Raw genomic sequence first — 20114 nt, forward strand, 5'->3', positions numbered from 1 at the left:
TTTAGAGGTCGTGTAAGAGTTAACCATATTGCTGTGGGTCTGGAGTCACATATAGGCCAGACCAGGTAAGGACAGCAGATTTCCTTCCCTAAAGGTCATTAGTGAACCAGATGGGTTTTTACAACAATCGACAATGGTTTCATGGCCATGTTTGACCTGATGCCATGAGACTTCATGGGGTCCAGAGTCGATGTTGAGGACTCCCAGGGCAACTGCCTCCCTCCTGTAGACCACTGTCCCACCATCTCTGTTGGGTATGTCCTGCCGGTGGGACAGTAGCCTACCCAAGGATAGTGATGGCAGTGTCTGGGACATGGACATCATTAGAAAAGCTTTTTAATTCCAGATTTATTAATTAAATTCAAATTCCACCTTCTGCTGTGGTGGCATTCGAACCCATGTCTCCAGATCAATACCCTGGGTCTCTGGATAACTAGTGATAATACCACTATACCACCGCCTCACCCTTGATTGTTTTTGGCTTGCATATGTGTTGTCAATATGTTGGTGGTTGTTGTTCTGTCACACTCACATTGTCAGAGTCTGTTCTTTTGAGTCCGCTGTGCGCAATTGGAGGATTGCACACTTCTCTTAACTGGCTTCACTTCCTCCTCAACACTCCTCTATTCGGTGTTATAACCTCGTAAGACCTAGACTTACTCCATACTTTTGATATCTCTGCGGATAATCATGTTCTTATTTGGGATGTATGACCCTGACCTTTTGTCCTACATGTAGTTGAAGTACTTCTGCCCCTGCATGTCGGTCATGTCCCATCTTCATTCTACCTTGTTTATTGAGCAGTGTCTCCTGCATCTCAGAGAAATTGGACAGATGATGTCTTGGTAGAATTGTTCTCACTTGTCTGCCACACATGATGTCCTCTGGTGATGGTAAGCTCACATCCATAGGTGTAGCTCTGAGGTGTAACACGGCAACACAACAGTCTTGTTTCATTGTCCTACACTTCAGGAGAAGTGATTTAACTGTGCAAACCATTCACTCGGCAAGACTGCTAGCTCAAGAGTAATGTAAAGAGAATACACATCGTTTACGCCCCGTTTGGCACACAAAGCCCTGAAAGGTCTAACCGTTGTTGCAACCAAGGCGGGAGGAGTGCACTGTCTTTCTCTCGTTCCACTTCTCCACAGGTCACAACAGATATTTAAATGTGTACCCATTTCCCAATGCGGCCAATTATACACTCTATCTTTAGTTTAGAATAAAATCCACCAACCGGGTTTCTTTAATAAACAGCAGAAGTATTAATTAATTATAAAGCAAGACTTAGTCAACAAAGAGGCAAAGCTTTAACACACACACACACACACACACACGTTAAAGTAAAAATAAAGATGCTTTGGCCAAAGTACTTGTTAATTCTTGAAGAAAAACGATAAAATATGTCATGTTCTAGAGGGTATACAGTCTGGTGTCCGAGTACACGTAGACAGGTCACTGGGATATTTTCAGAAGCAGTTCATTCAGGAGATGTGAGGTGAAGTCTTCCAAAAGCTTCTCAAGAGAATGTGGCATCTGGTGTTACAGTTATCACACACTGGGTTTTTTTCAGGGTTTCTCAGAGAGGTGGAGAAAAGATGAGCTGTGTGTTTTTTTCAGCAGGCTACAAACCCAACTGACTCCAAACAGTATTCAAAAATAAAACCCGCTCTTGAGCACCATAAATCTTGACATGTCACTTCTCTTGTAAACAACTCCCATAGTCAGAATGCACCTGTTGTTTATTTAGCTGAAGAAATGTGACATCCAGTAAATGTTTATGAACAAAGTCCTTCCAGTGATCCTTTAAAAAGCACATCCCTTCAGTCTCAAATGAATCCATCTCCACAATTCGAAAACACAGGTCCTCAAAAAATATTAAAAAATGAAAGCACTTTCATCACACCGGAAACTGTGGCCCATTATCAGATACAAGTTTTTCAGGTGCACCGAACAGACTGAATATAGCATTCAATGTGTCTGTGAGAACTGCACTTGAAGTGTCTTTTACCTGTCTGACAATTGGAAATTTGGAGAAATAATCAGTGACTAAGACAAAATCATTTCCATTAACGGTAAATAGATCAGTGGTGATTTCGGACCAAAAGACTGACGGAACTTCGTGATGGTGTAGATGTCCTTTACATTGGTTGATAACTCTGGCGTACCTCGCACATCCTCACTAACTTTTCAATGTCACCGTTGATCCCTGGCCAATAAACAGTGTCTCGTGCCAGTAGTCTCATTCTCTCTGTACCCATATGGCCTTGGTGAAGTTGTGACAAGATATCCTGTTAGAGAACTTTGGGCACAATCACTTGTTTCCCCTAAAGGTGTCACCTCTTGAGATACCAAGTTCATCTCTGTCAGACCAAAAGCATCTGAGGATTTCTGGCACCTCTTTTATCATATCAGACCATCCTTCTATGATGTCTCTCCACAGTGTCCTCAGTTGTGGGTCATTGGCTGTTTCTGTTGGTCACATTTGTGCTGACCAAAATGCAATAATCTATTTTGACCACATCTTCCACCTCAATGTCTACGCTGTCTACTTGTAGATCCAGTGGAATGTCTTCATTCTTGCTCGGATTTGGCAATCTGCTCAGCATATCCAAGGTGACCATTTTGGTTTGTAGCAGACATCAACGTCATACCCCTGCACTTTCACTAAGAGCCGCTGTAGTTGAGGTGGTGTGCTTGACAATGGTTTCTGCCAGATCATCCCCGGTGGTTTGTGGTCAGTTTCCACTGTGAACTGCTTACGGAACAGGTAACCTTGTGATCGCAAATACCAGAGCAAGTGTTTCACGCTCTATGTTTGAGAAATTGGATTGTGCTGAGGATAAACTTTTGGATCGAATGCAATTGGTTTTCCCTCCTGCAGGATGCACGCTCCTAGCCCTTTTCGTGAGGTGTGGTCGACTTCCAGGATTGTCTTCTTTCTCTGATCAGAGTACTGCAGGGTATAGGTTTCTGCTGATAATGCTTGTCTGAGTGACTCAAACATATGCTGATGGTCCTCCTGCCATATTTATGGTATGTATTTCTTTAAGAGCTCTCTCAATGATGATGTTTTGTCAGAAAAATTTGCAATGTATGGTGTCAAGAAGTTGAAAATTCAAGGCATCTCTTTAGATCTTCTTTGTCTTGTGGATAAGCATATGCCTTACATCCTCCACTTTGCCTGGGTCAGGACGGATTCTGCAACCTGAATAAATGGAGCCAAAGAAATTGATCTGACTTACATTCACTTGGAACTTCTTACTGATAAAAACGAGCCCTTCACGACGAGCTACTGCCATCAGTGAGTGAAGGTTTCAATCATGCTCTTTGGTTTTGCCCATTACCACAATATCATCGGCAATGCATACACATCCATGATATAAAACCCCATGAAGTCTCATGGTATCAGGTCAAACATGGGCAAGAAAACCTCCTGCTGATTATCACCTACCACCCACCACCACATATCACTCCCACCCCCCCCCCGCCCCCTGCTCAGCTGATGAGTCAGTACTCCTCCATGTTGAACAGCACTTGGAGGAAGCACTGAGGGTGGAAAGGGTGAAGAATGTAATCTGGGTGGGGGACTTCAATGTTCATCACCAAGAGTGGCTCCGTAGCAACACTACAGACTGAGCTGTCCAAGTCCTAAAGGACATAGCTGCTAGACTGGTTCTGCAGCAGGTGGTGAGGGAACAAACAAGAGGGAAAAAATTACTTGACCTCGTCCTCACCAATCTGCCTGCCGTAGATACATCTGTCCATGACAGTATTGGTAGCAGTGACCATCGCACAGTCCTTGTGGAGACGAAATCCCGTCTTCACATTGAGGATACCCTCCATCGTGTTGTGTGGCACTACCACCGTGCTAAATGGGATAGTTTTTGAACAGATCTAGCAATGCAAAACTGGACATCCATGAGGTGCTGTGGGCCATCAACAGCAGCAGAATTGTACTCAACCACAATCTGTAACCTCATGGCCCGGCATATTCCCCACTCTACCATTACCATCAAGCTGTGGGACCAACCCTGGTTCAATGAACAGCACAGGAGGGCATGCTAGGAGCAGCACCAGGCATACCTCAAAATGAGGTGTCAACCTGGTGAAGCTCCAACACAGGACTACTTGCATGCCAAACTGTGTAAGCAGCATGCGATAGACAGAGCTAAGCGATCCCATAACCAATGGATCAGATCTAAGCTCTGCAGTCCTGCCATATCCAGCCATGAATGGTGGTGGACAATTAACAACTAACTGGAAGAGGTGGGTCCACAAATATCCCCATCCTCAATGATGGGGGAGCCCAGCACATCAATGAAATAGAAAAGGCTGAAGAATTTGCAACAATTTTCAGCCAGAAGTGCCAAGTTGATGATCCATCTTGGCCTCCTCTAAGTCCCCAGCATCACAGATGCCAGTCTTCAGTCAATTCAATTCAGTCCACGTGATATCAAGAAACAACTGAATGCATTGGATACTGCAAAGGCTATGGGCCCTGACAATATTCCGGCAATAGTATCCAATGATGGAAGGTGTCGTTGACAGTGCTATCAAACGGCACTTGCTTAGCAATAACCTGCTCACTGATGCTCAGTTTGGGTACCACTATGGCCACTCAGCTCCTGACCTCATTATAGCCTTGGCTCAAACATGGACAAAAGAGCTGAAATCAAGAGGTGAGGTGAGAGTGACCACCCTTACATCAAGGCAGCACTTGACCGAGTATGGCATCAATGAGCCCCAGCCAAACCGGAGTCAATGGGAATCAGGGGGAAAACTCTCCACTGGTTGGAGTCAGACATAGTACAAAGGAAAGTGGTTATGGTTGTTGGAGGTCAATCATCTCAGCTCCAGGACATCACTGCAGGATTCCCTCAGTGTACTGTCTTAGGCTCAAACATCTTCAACTGCTTCATCAATGACATTCCTTCAAACATAAGGTCAGAAGTGGGAATGTTCGTTGATGATTGCACAATGTTGAGCCCCATTCGTGACTCCTCAGATACTGAAGCAGTCCATGTGGAAATGCAACAAGAGCTGGACAATATCCAGCCTCGGGCTGATAAGTGGCAAGTAACATTTGCGCCACACAAGTGGCAGGCAATGACCGTCTCCAACAAGAGAGAATCTAACCATGTCTCCTTGGCATTCAATGGCATTATGTTCACTGAATCCCCCACTATCAACATCCAAGGGGTTACCATTGACCAGAAACTGAACTGCAGTAGCCTTATAAATACCTTGGCTACAAGAGCAGGTCAGAGGCTAGGAATCCTGAGGCGAGTAACTCACCTCCTGACTCCCCAAAGCCTGTGCACCATCTACAGGGCACAAGTCAGGAGTGTGATGGAATACTCTCCACTTGCCTGGATGGATGCAGCTCCAACAACACTCAAGAAGCTCGACACCATTCAGGGCAAAGCAGCCCACTTTATTGGCACTCTATCCACAAACATTCACTCCCTGCACCACCGAGGCACAGTGGAAGCAGTGTGTACCATCTACAAGATGCACTGCAGCAACTCACCAAGGCTCCTTAGACAGCACCTTGCAAACCCGCGACCTCTACCAACTATAAGGATAGGGGCAGAAGATGCATGGGAACACCACCACCTGCAAGTTCCCCTCCAAGCTAACACCATCCTGACTTGGAACTATATCTCCGTTCCTTCACTGTCACTGGGTCACAATCCTGGAGCACCTTTCTTAACAGCACTATCGGTGTACCTACACCACATGGACTGCAGAGATTCAAGAAGGCAGCTCACCATGACCTTTTCAAGGGCAATTAGGGATGGGCAATAAATGCTGGCCTTGCCAGCAACGCCCACATCCCAGGAAGGAAAAAAAAATGATATCCAACTCGCGTTTAAGCTTTCCTTGTATGTGCACACTGCACTTTGTGGGAGGGTCGATTGATGGAATTGCATCCTCTCTGAGGTGCTGTATGGCGTTGCCTTTGAAATCTCCGATGGCGTCGAACCTGTCCGGTACATTTATTATAAGCCACATTATGGTCCTCGCCCACCTCCACGGGTATTTTACCCATGGCAAGCGGGCATGCTGGGGAGGTGAAAGGCTGCCCAGCACTTTTTGCTGGCCTTTCTGCGTGCCGGGGGGGGGGGGCCATGGCAGGTGGGCACAGGGTGCCCAATTGAGGGCCGCCCCTGCCTCCCAACATACCCCCGGGACCCAAGACACCCCACCCCCTTCCCCACAAACAACAATCCTTGCTTCCCCGCCACGACCGATCACCCCACAACTACCCCTCCCCCGGCAAGGCAAGCCCAACTTACCTGAAGTCCGGGCTCCATGGCGTCTGCTGGGCTGTAGTCCCAGTGGTGGCGATGGCTCCCGGGTGGCAATGCTGGGGCTAAGAGCTGCCGGAAGGGCCTCCTCCCTCAAGCGGGTGGAATTCCCGCCTTGGGACCATTAAAGCCCGGGGACTCGTAAAATGCGGGTTGGATCTCCGAACTATGCAGAAGCGGGTTCGCCACCGACTCTTACGTCGGTGGTGAATTTCCATCCACCTAAGGTAAAATCCAGCCCTTGGTCTCTCCTGTTGTCATGGTGATCTCGTGGATAGTCACAATGTTGAGGTATCCTGCCACTGCTGGTCTGAAGAGAGACTGAAAAGGCGAGGGTTGTTTTCCTTTGAGCAGAGAATGCTGAGGGGGGACAAAATTATGAGGGGCATTGATAGGTTAGATAGGAAGAAACTTTTTTCCCTTAACAGAGGGTCAATAACCAGGCGGCATAGATTTAAGGTAACTAGCAGGAGGTTTAGAGGGGATTTGAGGAAAAATGTTTTCACCCAGAGGGTGTTTGGAATCTGGAACGCATTGCCTGAAGAGGTGGTAGAGGCAGGAACCCTCGCCACATTTAAGAAATATTTAGATGAGCACTTGAAACGCTATAGCATACAAGGCTGTGGGCCAATTGCTGGAAAATGGTATTAGAATAGTTAGGTGCTTGATGGCCAGCACAGTCACGATGGGCCAAAAGGCCTGTTTCTGTGCTGTATAACTCTATGACTGCATGATCCGCTTGTGTCTACCAGGTAAAACATTTGTGTTTTTTTTCGACTTGCCATAATTGCATTGTTACTGTGCCACTGCATTTACCTATTGTATGCAGTTAACTTTGCAGTTGTCAGTTGTATCATTAATTTCCAACAATCCTGGTACATATCCTTCAGGATTCAGTCTGGTAGGATATTTACATGAGCTCCCATGTCAATCTTAGTCCTGAGTGTGTGTTTGCCAACTTTCCTTGGGCACATGATATTAATAGTAGCAAAAGCTTCCAGTTATTTGACTTTATCAACACAATGTGTTAGGTTCACAATGTGAAACAATTGCTCGTCTTCTGGCTGAGAATTGCTCTGCTCTGAGTCATCTTTCAGGTCTATTGTACTGTGGACTTTGTGTATCGGTTTGTGTTTATGCAAGACTCTGACACTCTCCTTGCTGCTGTTGCCACACCTGTCTTCTGTTAGTTTGTGTCCTATTGTGACTTCTGGCTATATTCTTGGTCCCAGATTTCTTGCATAGGCAGGCCCAGTGTCCTTTTGCACTGCACGCCCTGCAATATCTTGCAATACATGACAACTTCGCGGTAAGTGGGACAAACCACACTTACCATACAGCTTGCTTGCTTTTTGTGACCTGGTTGCCGTGTCGATACTGTCGGCCTGGTTGCCGTGTCGATACTGTTGGCTGCACTAATGCTTGCAGATGCTGTTGTCCAGCTACAATGGCTTCGTATTTCCTGCCATCTTCTGGCAGTGTGTCAATGCTGTGACCTTTCTTTTCCCCAAGAGGTCATTTTGAAACACCTCAAAAGGGGTTGAAACAATCACCAACTCCATTATTCATTCCGTTAGCTTGGTTTCTGAAAAATCACATTTGTTGCCCTACCGACGAATTGATCTATTGATTCCTGTGGCTGATGCCTGTCGGACAACAATTCCAGGTGATGAATTCTAAAATTCACTCTTACTCAAAGCTGATCTTCTAGCACTTTCCATGTCTTTGTGGGATCTTTCTGGTCCTCTTCAGAAAATCCAGAGACGTTCATTCTGTATAATCCCTCATTTCCAATTGCTATCAGTATTTTCACAGCCTGCTTCTCTGATTCTGCAACCACTTGGTCTATGAAGCTTAACTACATTCTTTGTTTAAAAAGTTTGAACTTGGATTGGATATCACTGGCCTTCCAGTTCATGCTGGGAAATTTTATATCCGTCCTTCTGCTGTTCTTTGGCTTTCTGCTGTATATTTAACTTTATTCAGCTCTGTGTGTGCCTTCAGCATTGTACTTACTATGACTTTCCTATGTGTGGCTTAAAGCGTGTTTTATAACGTGTTCTGTTAACTCTGTGCTATTCCCCCTCTACAAAATCTTTTTTTTTTAAGCAAGCTGCTTTGATGCAGTATAACTGGTGCTTGACAGTGTTCTCTGTTTTCTCTCTTTCGGCCTTCGCTTATATGCTTACACAGCTGTTTGACGAATAGTTCAGGGGTTTTCCCCTTTGTCTTTTTTTGCTGGAGTTTATTTATCTTCTTCATGCTTGACTTATTTAATGACTTTTTTCAGCTTGACTGCTTTAATAGAGACTTGGGTTTCCCACGTATTTTTTTCATTATCGCACTTTGCACTTTTCAAGGTTTTCCCCTTTTCTTTTCTCTCACTCTTATGGATCCTTTCGAAACTTTATTTTTTTAAACCTCTTCAATGTTTTTTTTAACCGGGATTGCTCAATCGTCGGCAAAATTACTCACCCGATCGCTTGCTTTTCAGCCACACTTCTTTCTGTGGAGATTTGCTCAGCTTTCTAAGGTTTGTAGCTTTCTTTCATTCTTTTCAGGAACTTGTTTTAAAGTTTCTTTACTTGTTGCTTCAAATTTTCTCTCCTGTTTTCTAAATTACTTTTAAAATTTGTTCGCTGTTTTACCCGTGGTCTTCAAGCTTATATCCTATCTTTTCACCACCACTGCCACCATATCATGAGTTTCTTTGGGTTATCTTAAGCAACACAATGAGGTATGCAGATTCCAGTTCCTTGAATATCTCGAGGAGGTTTATTCACAGCTAAACTAGTATATACAATACAGAACAAACTATATGTAGAACAGTTGTCCAGGGCGCTACAGTGCAGAGTGAAGATGGCTTCTAGTCACATGACTACATCCTGGTACTTAGCTCATTAGCATAGAGTTCTTAAAGGGACATCACTCTTAAAGCGATCATACAACAACATTCACCCTCGGATAATTTGGAAATTTGCTGTGACATAAGGGTTGCTAAATCTCTGCCAGTGAGTTACTGGTTCTTTCCCAAAATTACCCTATGAATTTATGCATTAATTGTCCACACAGTAGTGTGGACTTAGATTTACATCACTCCGGCATCCCAACCCTATTAAATTCAATATCACCGCCACCACCTCGTGATGCACATCATGGTTGAATATCATCCAGATTGGAACTATTGTTGACCCTTTTTCTCTGTCAGGTATCAACTGACGTGACAGACAAAGATACACTAAAACCAAAGTTTCGTATAAATTCACTTTATTAGTACTAAAATCACTTAAAGCATACAAATGCTTACAACAGTTTTATTTAGACACTAAATAAGTACAAGTCTCACTTCTTGTACAAGATACTACCCGTCAACACAGAGGTGATCAGTCCCTTGTCACAGTTGATCACTGAACCTCCAGACTCAGGGTCCTGCCTTCGAGAGTTGTTCCCACGTTCTCGCCGAGAAGACCCTCCAGTGTTAACACTTATATATTCTTTGAAGGCTCCTTGTTCAACCTATGATTCACATGATCTTGTTTTGCACAAATCTTCAAGCATTATCTCATCTTTGGCAAGCATTAGCCATATAGACACCTGGACAGAAGTCCAGACTTGTTTACAATAACCACCGTTCATTCCCTTAGATCTGTTCCTCTTTTACCTATTCTTGTTCAACAGTCCAGTCTAATGGTCACATATCCCTAAACACAAGCTTCGACATGTCTGTTAGCTTACTTCAGCAAGTTCTGCACATATCTTTAGCTGCCTTAGAGCATGCTGGGTATAAAGCGTTCCTTGACCAACTTTTCAGAGCCTACACTATCACTCGTCCATTTGTTACTCCCGGGGTGTTTCGAGCAGACAACTGGGCTTTCTTGTTTTTTTTATCTGTGTCCTATTCAAATGAAGTGGGGTTTCCAGATGAACCATTAACTCTACTTCATGTATCACCTCATTTCCATCAGCACATCCCTTCTGTGATCGGTGGTAATACTGTTATTGTTGCTGTATCATTGTTAAGGTTCCCCAACCCTATTGTGTGTAAACATTGTACAGCTGGTCATATCACTTTCAATCTCTTGACTTGCAGACAAACTGTCCAAGTCATCTGAATTGAACCCATTGGTTACCACACTTGGACTTACTCTTCCGTAAATTCTCTCATGACTTTTCCACCACCAGAACACCACAACAAAATATATCCATTGTCTTGGGATTGTGTTGGGTTTCCTGCATTTCACCGAGGGTCCCCTATTTGATAATACCTTGAATGGTCACCTATTTCATCCTGTATGAACCACACCATTGGATCATTCGTGAAGGCACTGGGCAGTTTCTACACTTTATGCCCTACCCTCTGAAAACTGATGGGTGGTAATGAATACAGTAGCCGAAGACTCTGCTTGACCATTATTGTTGATGGGCTGGAGGGTAATATTCGGGAAATCTTCTTCAGGTAGCATCTCTGGGACAACGGTAATCGAACCATTATAGAGGGGGTTGTGATTTATCATCCAAGATACCGAATAGGTGGATGTTAAATCTTCTAGATAGAGTAGAATCCTGATCATCTGTGAGAATAATTTCTTAATTATATTCATCTTTTTCCCAGTCCTTACCTCGAGGAGGAAGTAGATAAAACAGAGTCTCATTTCCAGTCCTGTACCCTTCCCTCTAGATTTAGCCATTTCGACATTTGCTACTAATAAACTGTAAATTTCAGGGGCGTCATTTTCTTTCTTTTACTATGTCGTAGGGTGATTAGAATCTGTGGGTCTCACCTGTGGGTGGAAGGTGGTTCTGGACCTGGGGCCGAGCAGGTTTCTACAGTTCCTGTGCCCTGTTCATCTCCATCTGGATCGTACCCAAGGAGGTGTGGTTTTGGGCATTTATTTGCATTAGTTTCAGAACACTCAGTATCAAACTGCAGTTATTTTGCATCTCCAGGTTTAACAACAGTGACATTTTTAAAGGAGACAGCACCAAGTACAACTGGACCAATCAGGAGTTCAGGCAAAGCAGAATTCTGGATATGTTTGGTTAAAAATGGGACAGTCTGTTCCAATATCTGAAATTTAAAGGTCATCCAGTGGATTGGCTGCACCATATTTAAACTTTTAAACTGATGTTTGAATATTTGTTTTATTTCCAGTCAGACTGAAATTAACTGCTCCAAGTTTTTGAAATTCATTCTTGGGAATAGGGCGTCACTAGCAAGACCGGCAATTCATTGCCCATTCCTAATTGTTTCACACCCAACAGTAAATGTCAGACTGATATCTGTTCAGTTCTACCCGTGAGATTTATGTTGTGTCACAGACACATGGAACATGCAGTGTAGTAAATATATTTATTATGTGTTTAATAAAAGGAGATCATTCGAGTTCTAACTGGTATGAAGAAATCCCATGAATAATTCTTTAAAATGCATGAACCACAAATAACCTAAAGGCATGAGTGAAAAATACAGACCATAATAAGCGGAATTTCAGAAGTGAGAAATGGATCATTCACAGTTGGCTTTAATGTTCACAGGGGAAAGACACTCGGAATCTAATAATGATCCTGAAATATTTGTCAGTTATGCTCAGTGCTCATTACTTAACACAGATTAGTTTGCAGTCATGGTTTCACCCACTGGGTAAATTTCATGACCAGGACGACTATGGCAACACCTATGCAGTCGTATTCAGCTGGCCTCTGTCACTGGAAACATCAGAGGGATGTATGACAGCATTAAGAGAGCTTTTGGGCCAACCATCAAGAAGATCGCCCCCCCCTCAAGTCTAAATCAGGGGAAACGATCAATGACCAACGCAAGCAAATGGACCGCTGGGTAGAGCAGTACCTGGAACTGTACTCCAGGGAAAATGATGTCACCGATACCACTCTCAATGCAGCCCAGTCTCTGCCAATCATGGATGAGCTGGCCAAACAGCCAACAAAATCGGAGCTCAGCAAAGCCTTCAATTCTCTAGCCAGAGGAAAAGCCCCTGGAAAGGATGGCATTACCCCTGAAATAATCAAGATTGCCAAGCCTGCTACACTCTCAACACTCCATGAACTGCTTTGCCTGTGCTGGGATGAGGGAGCAGTACCACAGGACATGCGCAATGCCAATATCATCACCCTCTATAAGAACAAGGGTGACCGCAGTGACTCCAACAACTACCGTGGAACCACCCTGCTCAGCATAGTGGGGAAAGATCGAGTTGTTTTAAACAGACTCCAAAAGCTGGCTGAGCATGTCCACCCTGAGGCACAGTGTGGCTTTCAAGTAGAGAGATCCACCATTGATATGCTGTTCTCCCTTCGCCAGCTACAGGAGAAATGCCTTCATAGATCTCACCAAAGCCTTTGACCTCGTCAGCAGACGTAGTCTCTTCAGAATACTACCAAAGATCGGATGTCCACCAAAGCTACTAAGTATCATCACCACGTTCCGTGACAATATGAAAGGCACAATTCAGCATAACAGTGCCTCATCAGACTCCTTTCCTATTCTGAGTGGTGTGAAACAGGGCTGTGTTCTCGCCCCTACACTTGGATCTTCTTCTCACAGCTGGTCTCTCATGCGTTTAAGTCTTCAGAAGAAGGAATTTTCCTCCACACGAGATCAGACGGCAGATTGTTGAAACTTGCCCTTCTTAGAGTGAAGACCAAAGTATGGAAAGTCCTCATCAGGGAACTCCTCTTTGCTGATGATGCTGCAGTGACATTCCACACAGAAGAGTGTATGCAGAGACTCATTGACAGGCTTGCGGCTGTATGCAACGAATTTGGCCAAACCATTAATTAAAAAAAAATGAACATCATGGGACAGGACGTCAGAAATGCTTCATCCATTAATATCGGCAACCACACTCTGGAAGTGGTTCAAGAGTTCACCTACCTAGGCGCGATCATCACCTGTCTCTCGATGCAGAAATCAACAAGCGCATGGGAAAAGTGTTGGCTGCTATGTCCAGACTGGCCAAGAGGGTGTGGAAAAATGGCGCACAGACATGGAACACAAAAGTCCGAGTGTTTCAAGCCTGTGTCCTCAGTACCTTGCTCTATGGCAGCGAAGCCTGGACAATGTATGTCAGCCAAGTGTGACATCTCAACGCATTCCACCTTTGCTGGCTCCGCAAAATCCATGGCATCATGTGGCAGGACCATATCTCCAACACAGAAGTCCTCGAGTCAACCAACATCCCCAGCATGTACGCCCTACTGAGCCAGCGGCGCTTGAGATGGCTTGGCCATGTGAGCGGCATGGAAGCGGCACAGTGGCGCAGTGGTTAGCACCGCAGCCTCACAGCTCCAGGGACCCGGGTTCGATTCCAGGTACTGCCTGTGTGGAGTTTGCAAGTTCTCCCTGTGTCTGCGTGGGTTTTCTCCGGGTGCTCCGGTTTCCTCCCACAAGCCAAAAGACTTGCAGGTTGATAGGTAAATTGGCCATTATAAATTGTCACTAGTGTAGGTAGGTGGTAGGGAAATATAGGGACAGGTGGGGATGTTTGGTAGGAATATGGGATTAGTGTAGGATTAGTATAAATGGGTGGTTGATGTTCGGCACAGACTCGGTGGGCCGAAGGGCCTGCTTCAGTGCTGTATCTCTAATCTAATCTAAAAAAAATTCCCAAGGACACATTGTACAGCGAGCTCGTCACTGGTATCAGACCCACCTGCCGTCCATGTCTCCGCTTTAAAGACGTTTGCAAATGCGACATGAAGCCCTGTGACATTGACCACAAGTCGTGGGAGACAGTTGCCAGCGATCGCCAGAGCTGGAGGACAGCCATAAAGGCGGGGCAGAAGTGGGGTGAATTGAAGAGCCTGAGCAGTTGGTAGGAAAAGAGACAGCAGTGTAAGGAGAGAGCCAACTGTGTAACAGCCCCAACAACCAACTTTACCTGCAACACCTGTGGAAGAGTCTGTCACTCTAGAAATGGCCTTTATAGCCACTCCAGGCGCTGCTCCACAAACCACTGACCACCTCCAGGCACATCCCCATTGTCTCTCGAGATAAGGAGGCCAAAAAGGAACTTCCAGGGCAGAACTTGGCAAGACTGGAACACATTCAGGTTTCAGCAGCTGAATCATTTTCTGTTTATTAAAATTATTGGATGGAATATCATGCAGGTGACAGATCAGGGACACTGACCATTACATTCAACTTCCTGATATCCACTCGAGTTGTGTGAAGCTCGGAGCTGGGAGCACTAAATGATAACATTCAATCCCCTGGTCATCCCAGAACGCTCAATGTTACAGGTTTTCCTGCTCAGTGATGCAGGAACATGAGTTTTGTAAAATGAATGACTGATACAGCTCAATGTAGTGGAACACGCTTTGTAAGTTTGGATTGGTTCAATAATGCATTGATTTTGCGATTTGAGAATTATAAGCTCTTTTTGAGATGAGAAGCATGAAGAACAAATTACATTTTAAAACACTGCCCAATTGCATTCAGTGATCTGCAAATGAGTCTGAATGGAATCATGTGGAAAAAATTAACTTTCCAAAACGGGGACATTTTCGAGTGCAATTTGTCATGGAAACTCTACCACATCATCCTGGTGCTGCAGCAACATGGAGTCGATATTCACAGAGCGGTGGAATGTGAGGGAGGGAGGAGGGTTGAGATCAGACACAACACGTGGAAGTACATGGAATGTGTGAGAGTATCTGATTACAATGTGGATCCCACATTCTAATTTTATTGACAGGTTTTACATCTCCAAAGCAGGGGGAGAATTCACAGCCACATGATGTGATTTCAACACGAATATTTAAAGAGCCAATACACAGATGGAATTTGAAATAGAGTCAAGAAGGGCAAAGGCTGTGCTCTGCTTTAGTGTGGCATCTCTTGGGCTGAATTTTACAGCACCCCCCCTCCCCCCCGGGAAAATGCCTCTGGGAGAGGCCGCCACGGGCCTCGACGCCGGGAAGGCCCGGCCCCGTATTGCCAGCGGCACCGAGGCCTCGTGGCGGTGCCCCTGCTGCTCGGCGACGGGAGCCAAATGTAAAGATGTTACTTTATGCATATGAATGAATTAAGTACTTAACCACTGCCGCCGCCGGTCCCGGTGTGATATTTGTGCACGTGGCCTGCACTCCTGCTCCTTTGGATCCCTGTTCGGAGATCCGAGGTGTAACACTGGTGGGGAGCAGGGAACAGGTCAGTTTCTCTGTGCGGGAGGTGGGAGGCGGAGTCAGAGTGATTTGATTGGTGTAGGGGATGATGGCAAGGGGTAAAAGATTAAAGTTTGTGAATTTTTAGTGGGGGGAAGATCAGAAAAACCAACTAAGTATTTGGGAGGGGGAGAGGGCAAGAAATTAAATGTATGGTTTTTGCAGATGGGCTGGTGGGAGAGGGTCTAGATCAATAAATTATGCTTTTTTCAACAAATGTCGCTTTAAACATTTAAATGTAATGATGGGGCTCGAAGCCCTTAAAAATGGTGTCAGTGTCTGCGCAGTGGCGCCTGACAAGTTACTGGGGATGGACTGCCCTCCCCCTCCACATCATGGGGTGGGCAGGGGTGGGGGTCCACGCCAGCCATTTAAATGAGTCACCATGTTTAATATTGTGGCAGCCGGTTTCGGTGGTGGTAATGTAAAATCCAAGCCATTGTCTCTGGGCAGCCACCCAGTAATTCTGCATCCAGATGCAAAGATGTCAGGAAGGGGGGACTGCCACAGGATTAAAGCATCATGATGGTTGTACTTTGATATATTGATAGCCCTTGATGTTGACAATCATTCCTGGGTGATCTCTCGGTGCCGTTATTCCCACATGCCTGCAGTCGATAATGCCCCTGCTGTAGCTGTGGGAGGCCAGCCAGAGCTGCAAACACGAGCATGCACTCATTCTGTCTGAGGTCATCAGAGATAAAGTTGACATATTTGGCGGCCTTGCCTAACAACCCAACAGTCACCTCTCTTATACTGTCACTGATTGCCAGATCCTGAAAATGACTCTGGCAGAATCTGGGAAGAGGCAAAAATGTTAAGGACAGCGGTTATTTTGACAACCACTGGTAAAGCATAGCCACCAGGTCCATCTGGTAGCAGGTCTTGTTCTGCTCGGCTGTAAATTTCTGCCACCACTGGACATGAGACCCTGAGCCTCCTGAGACACTGATATTCTGATAAGTCGAGGAAGTTTATCTTCTGCCTCTAGACCCTATATTCTGAATATGGCCTCCTGCGAGCTGCCCCTCTCTGCTGCTGTCCTCCCTGCCTCTACTATGGAACTACTGGTCTGTGACCAGCAGGCAGATACTGCTGTTGTTACTGGTCATCCTGGTCCTCATCTGACATCTAATCTAAGGCAGTTTCACCAGCAGCCAGGCTGTTCTGATAGATCTGAGCTCTAAAGTGCAGATCTGACCATAAAATGTCCAAAGTGTAAATAAAACCTCTAAAGAGTTGAAGAAACCTCCAACTGTGTAAAATAACCTCTCAGCACAAGTATAGTGAAGAAAATCTTTCCCACAAGAAGTAAGAAAGCAGCTGTCAGTACTGAGCACTTACTGCCATTTTTCCCAGCCATGGTTGACAGATGTTTTTTTTTAAAGATACAGCACTGAAACAGGCCCTTCAGCCCACCGAGTCTGTGCTGACCATCAACCACCCATTTATACTAATTCTACACTAATCCCATATTCCTGCCACATCCCCACCTTCCCCTACCTTTCCTTGGGCAATTTATAATGGCCAATTTACCTATCAATCTGCAAGTCTTTGGCTGTGGGAGAAAACCGGAGCACCCGGCAAAAACCCACACAGACATAGGGAGAACTTGCAAACTCCGCACAGGCAGTACCCAGAATTGAACCTGGGTCGCTGGAGTTGTGAGGCTCCGGTGCTAACCACTGCACCACTGTGCCACTTATGAAAGTGCTTCCATTTTTTTGTTGAATATTCTTTGAGGATTCATATTTAATTTGTGTAAATGGATTAATTTTTTGGAAGGTTGAAGATTTAATTGTTGCTGGACTTGGTTTTTTGTTGAAAAGTCTCCATGGACATGTTTTTTTACAGGGGTCACTGAGAGGTCCTGTTTGAAAACAACATTTTTACTGGAAGTCACAAAGCTTAAGCTTAATAAACAACAGAAACCTTGTTGACCTGGGAAAGCAGTTTACAGAGAAGTGACATGTCAACATTTATGAGGGTCAGGAGGTTCTGACTTGCTGTTTGGGGGTTCGATTTTGAGATATTGCTTTGGTTCAGTTGCAGTGTGGACTGTGTTTGAAAGCAGTTGGAGATAGGCCTGGCAGAGATCAGCCACCACCAGCTCATCCTTTTCCATCTCTTCGAAAAGTCCTGAGAATCAAGAGTAAGAAATAGAGAAACTGATACAGCATTTCTCCTGAGACACTCCTGGAAGGCCGGGTGGATTAATCTTCAACACTGCCTGAAAATAACTGCTCCAGAAAAGATCTCAGTGACCTGTCACCATATAGCCAGACGCCAGATCAAAAGGGACAACTGACGTCCTTCTATATTTTATCATTTTTTTTCAAGAATTCGGAAGTATTTTGACAAAGTATTTTATTTTGTCTCTGTTTGTAACAGAGTTCTGCAGAGAGAATTTTTGTATTTGAGTTTGTGTGGGGGGTATTTTAAAAGGGACTTTTCAGATTTCAATCTGTGTGTTAATGCTTCGCTTCTTTACTGGATAAACCTTGTTTATAATAAACTGATAATTTTGTTGTTTATTAAAGAAACCTTGTTGATGTATTTTATTCTGGGATACTTCTTTGGCCTCCTTGTCTCGAGAGACAATGGGTAAGTGCCTGGAGGTGGTCAGTGGTTTGTGAAGCAGCGCCTGGAGTGGCTATAAAGGCCAGTTCTAGAGTGACAGACTCTTCCACAGGTGCTGAAGATAAAATTGGTTGTCGGGGCTGTTACACAGTTTGTTCTCTCCTTGCACTTCTGTCTTTTTTCCTGCCAACTGCAAAGTCTCTTCGGCTCACCACGCTTTGGCCCCGCCTTTATGGTTGCCCGCCAGCTCTGGCGATCGCTGGCAACTGACTCCCACGACTTGTGATCAATGTCACAGGACTTCATGTCGCGTTTGCAGACATCTTTAAAGCGGAGACATGGACGGCCGGTGGGTCTGGTACCAGTGACGAGCTCGTTGTACAATGTGTCCTTGGGGACCTTGCCATCTTCCATGCGGCTCACATGGCCAAGCCATCTCAGGCACCGCTGGCTTAGTCGGGTGTATATCCTGGGGATGTTGGCCGCCTCGAGGACTTCTGTGTTGGAGATACGGTCCTGCCACCTGATGCCAAGGATTCTCCAGAGGCAGCAAAGATGGAATGAATTGAGACGTCGCTCTTGGCTGATGTACGTTGTCCAGGCCTCGCTACCATGGAGCAAGGTACTGAGGGCACAGGCTTGATACACTTGGACTTTTGTGTTCCGTGTCAGTGCGCCATTTTCCCACACTCTCTTGGACAGCTTGGACATAGCAGAGGAAGCCTTTCCCTTGCGCTTGTTTAATTCTGCATCGAGAGACAGGTTCCTGGTGATAGTTGAGCCTAGGTAGGTGAACTCTTGAACAACTTCCAGAGTGTGGTCGCCGATATTGATGGATGGGGCATTCTGGGATAAAGAGTAGAGTATATGACCTTCCTTCACAAAGACTGCCAACTTGCACCTCTGCAATATTGCCCAGCTCCACCCTGCCTCAGCATATCTGCTACTGAAATGCTCATTCACGCTTTTGCTACCCCCAGACTCGACTATCCAATTCTGTCCTGGGAGATTGCACCTTTTGGCATACCTTATATGGGAGACACTAAGAACATATTTGCATTCCCAAAGGAGACGTGGACAACCACAATGTATCTTAACTTCCCTCAGGTCTGAAACGACATGCCGACTGTTATGGGTGTTTCCTCAGGTTTCAGGTTTAGTTTAGCTTAGAGATACAGCACTGAAACAGACCCTTTGGCCCACTGAGTCTGTGCCAACCATCAACCACCCATTTATACTGCTTCTCCCCAGAGTCAGAACAAACATCAGAAAACAACTGTCTCTCTTCCTCTTAGTTTTCTGATTATATTTGTGAACATTTTTTCCATATGTAACAAAAATGTGACCTCTGAAGTAAGGTGGAGCCAAGACCTTTATATTTATACAATTACTGAATTGAACAGACTGTCATTAAATGTAGCTCATCGTAATCGGGAATAATTCTAGAGAATTATGATTATGCAAATAACAGAAGATATCCTGGTGCCTGCTTGCAACAAAATAAATTTCTACCCCAGCAGCATGGAATTTACATGTTTCTGGGCTGCAGCCTCTTCTGCAGTGTTCCCTGCCCAACATGCAGCCAATCGCATTAATCAGCCTGGGCTCCTGGTGGGAAGCCTGTTATAAAACAACACGCACACCATCAAGTTAAAATGGAACTCCTCCCACTGCACTAATTATCATGGCTGTAGGCTGTCGTTTCTCTTGGCCGTGTATCTCTCTGTTTGTTCTGGACTTTTTCCCCACCTTTCCCTTTGCGTGAGTTTTTCACCGTGTGGTTCACATCTCCTTGTAGACGTCTCTCTCTGCCTCTCAGAAACTCTCTCCCTTTTTATCTGCACATTCATCTCTCTTTTCTCATGCTCATTTTCACTTTCCTACTACATCCCACGGAGTCCTGCTGTTTGACTCAGGACTCAAAACTATTTTTTTTCTGCAATATCAAAGAATAATTCTGTCTGATCGGTGAGAGCCAGTTTGAAACTCTCAGAGAGGCAGGGAGGGGGTGTGTGGGGTGGGTGGGGCTGGACTGAG

Source organism: Heterodontus francisci, chromosome 15 (genome assembly GCF_036365525.1).
Source record: "Heterodontus francisci isolate sHetFra1 chromosome 15, sHetFra1.hap1, whole genome shotgun sequence".
NCBI classification, from domain to species: domain Eukaryota; kingdom Metazoa; phylum Chordata; class Chondrichthyes; order Heterodontiformes; family Heterodontidae; genus Heterodontus; species Heterodontus francisci.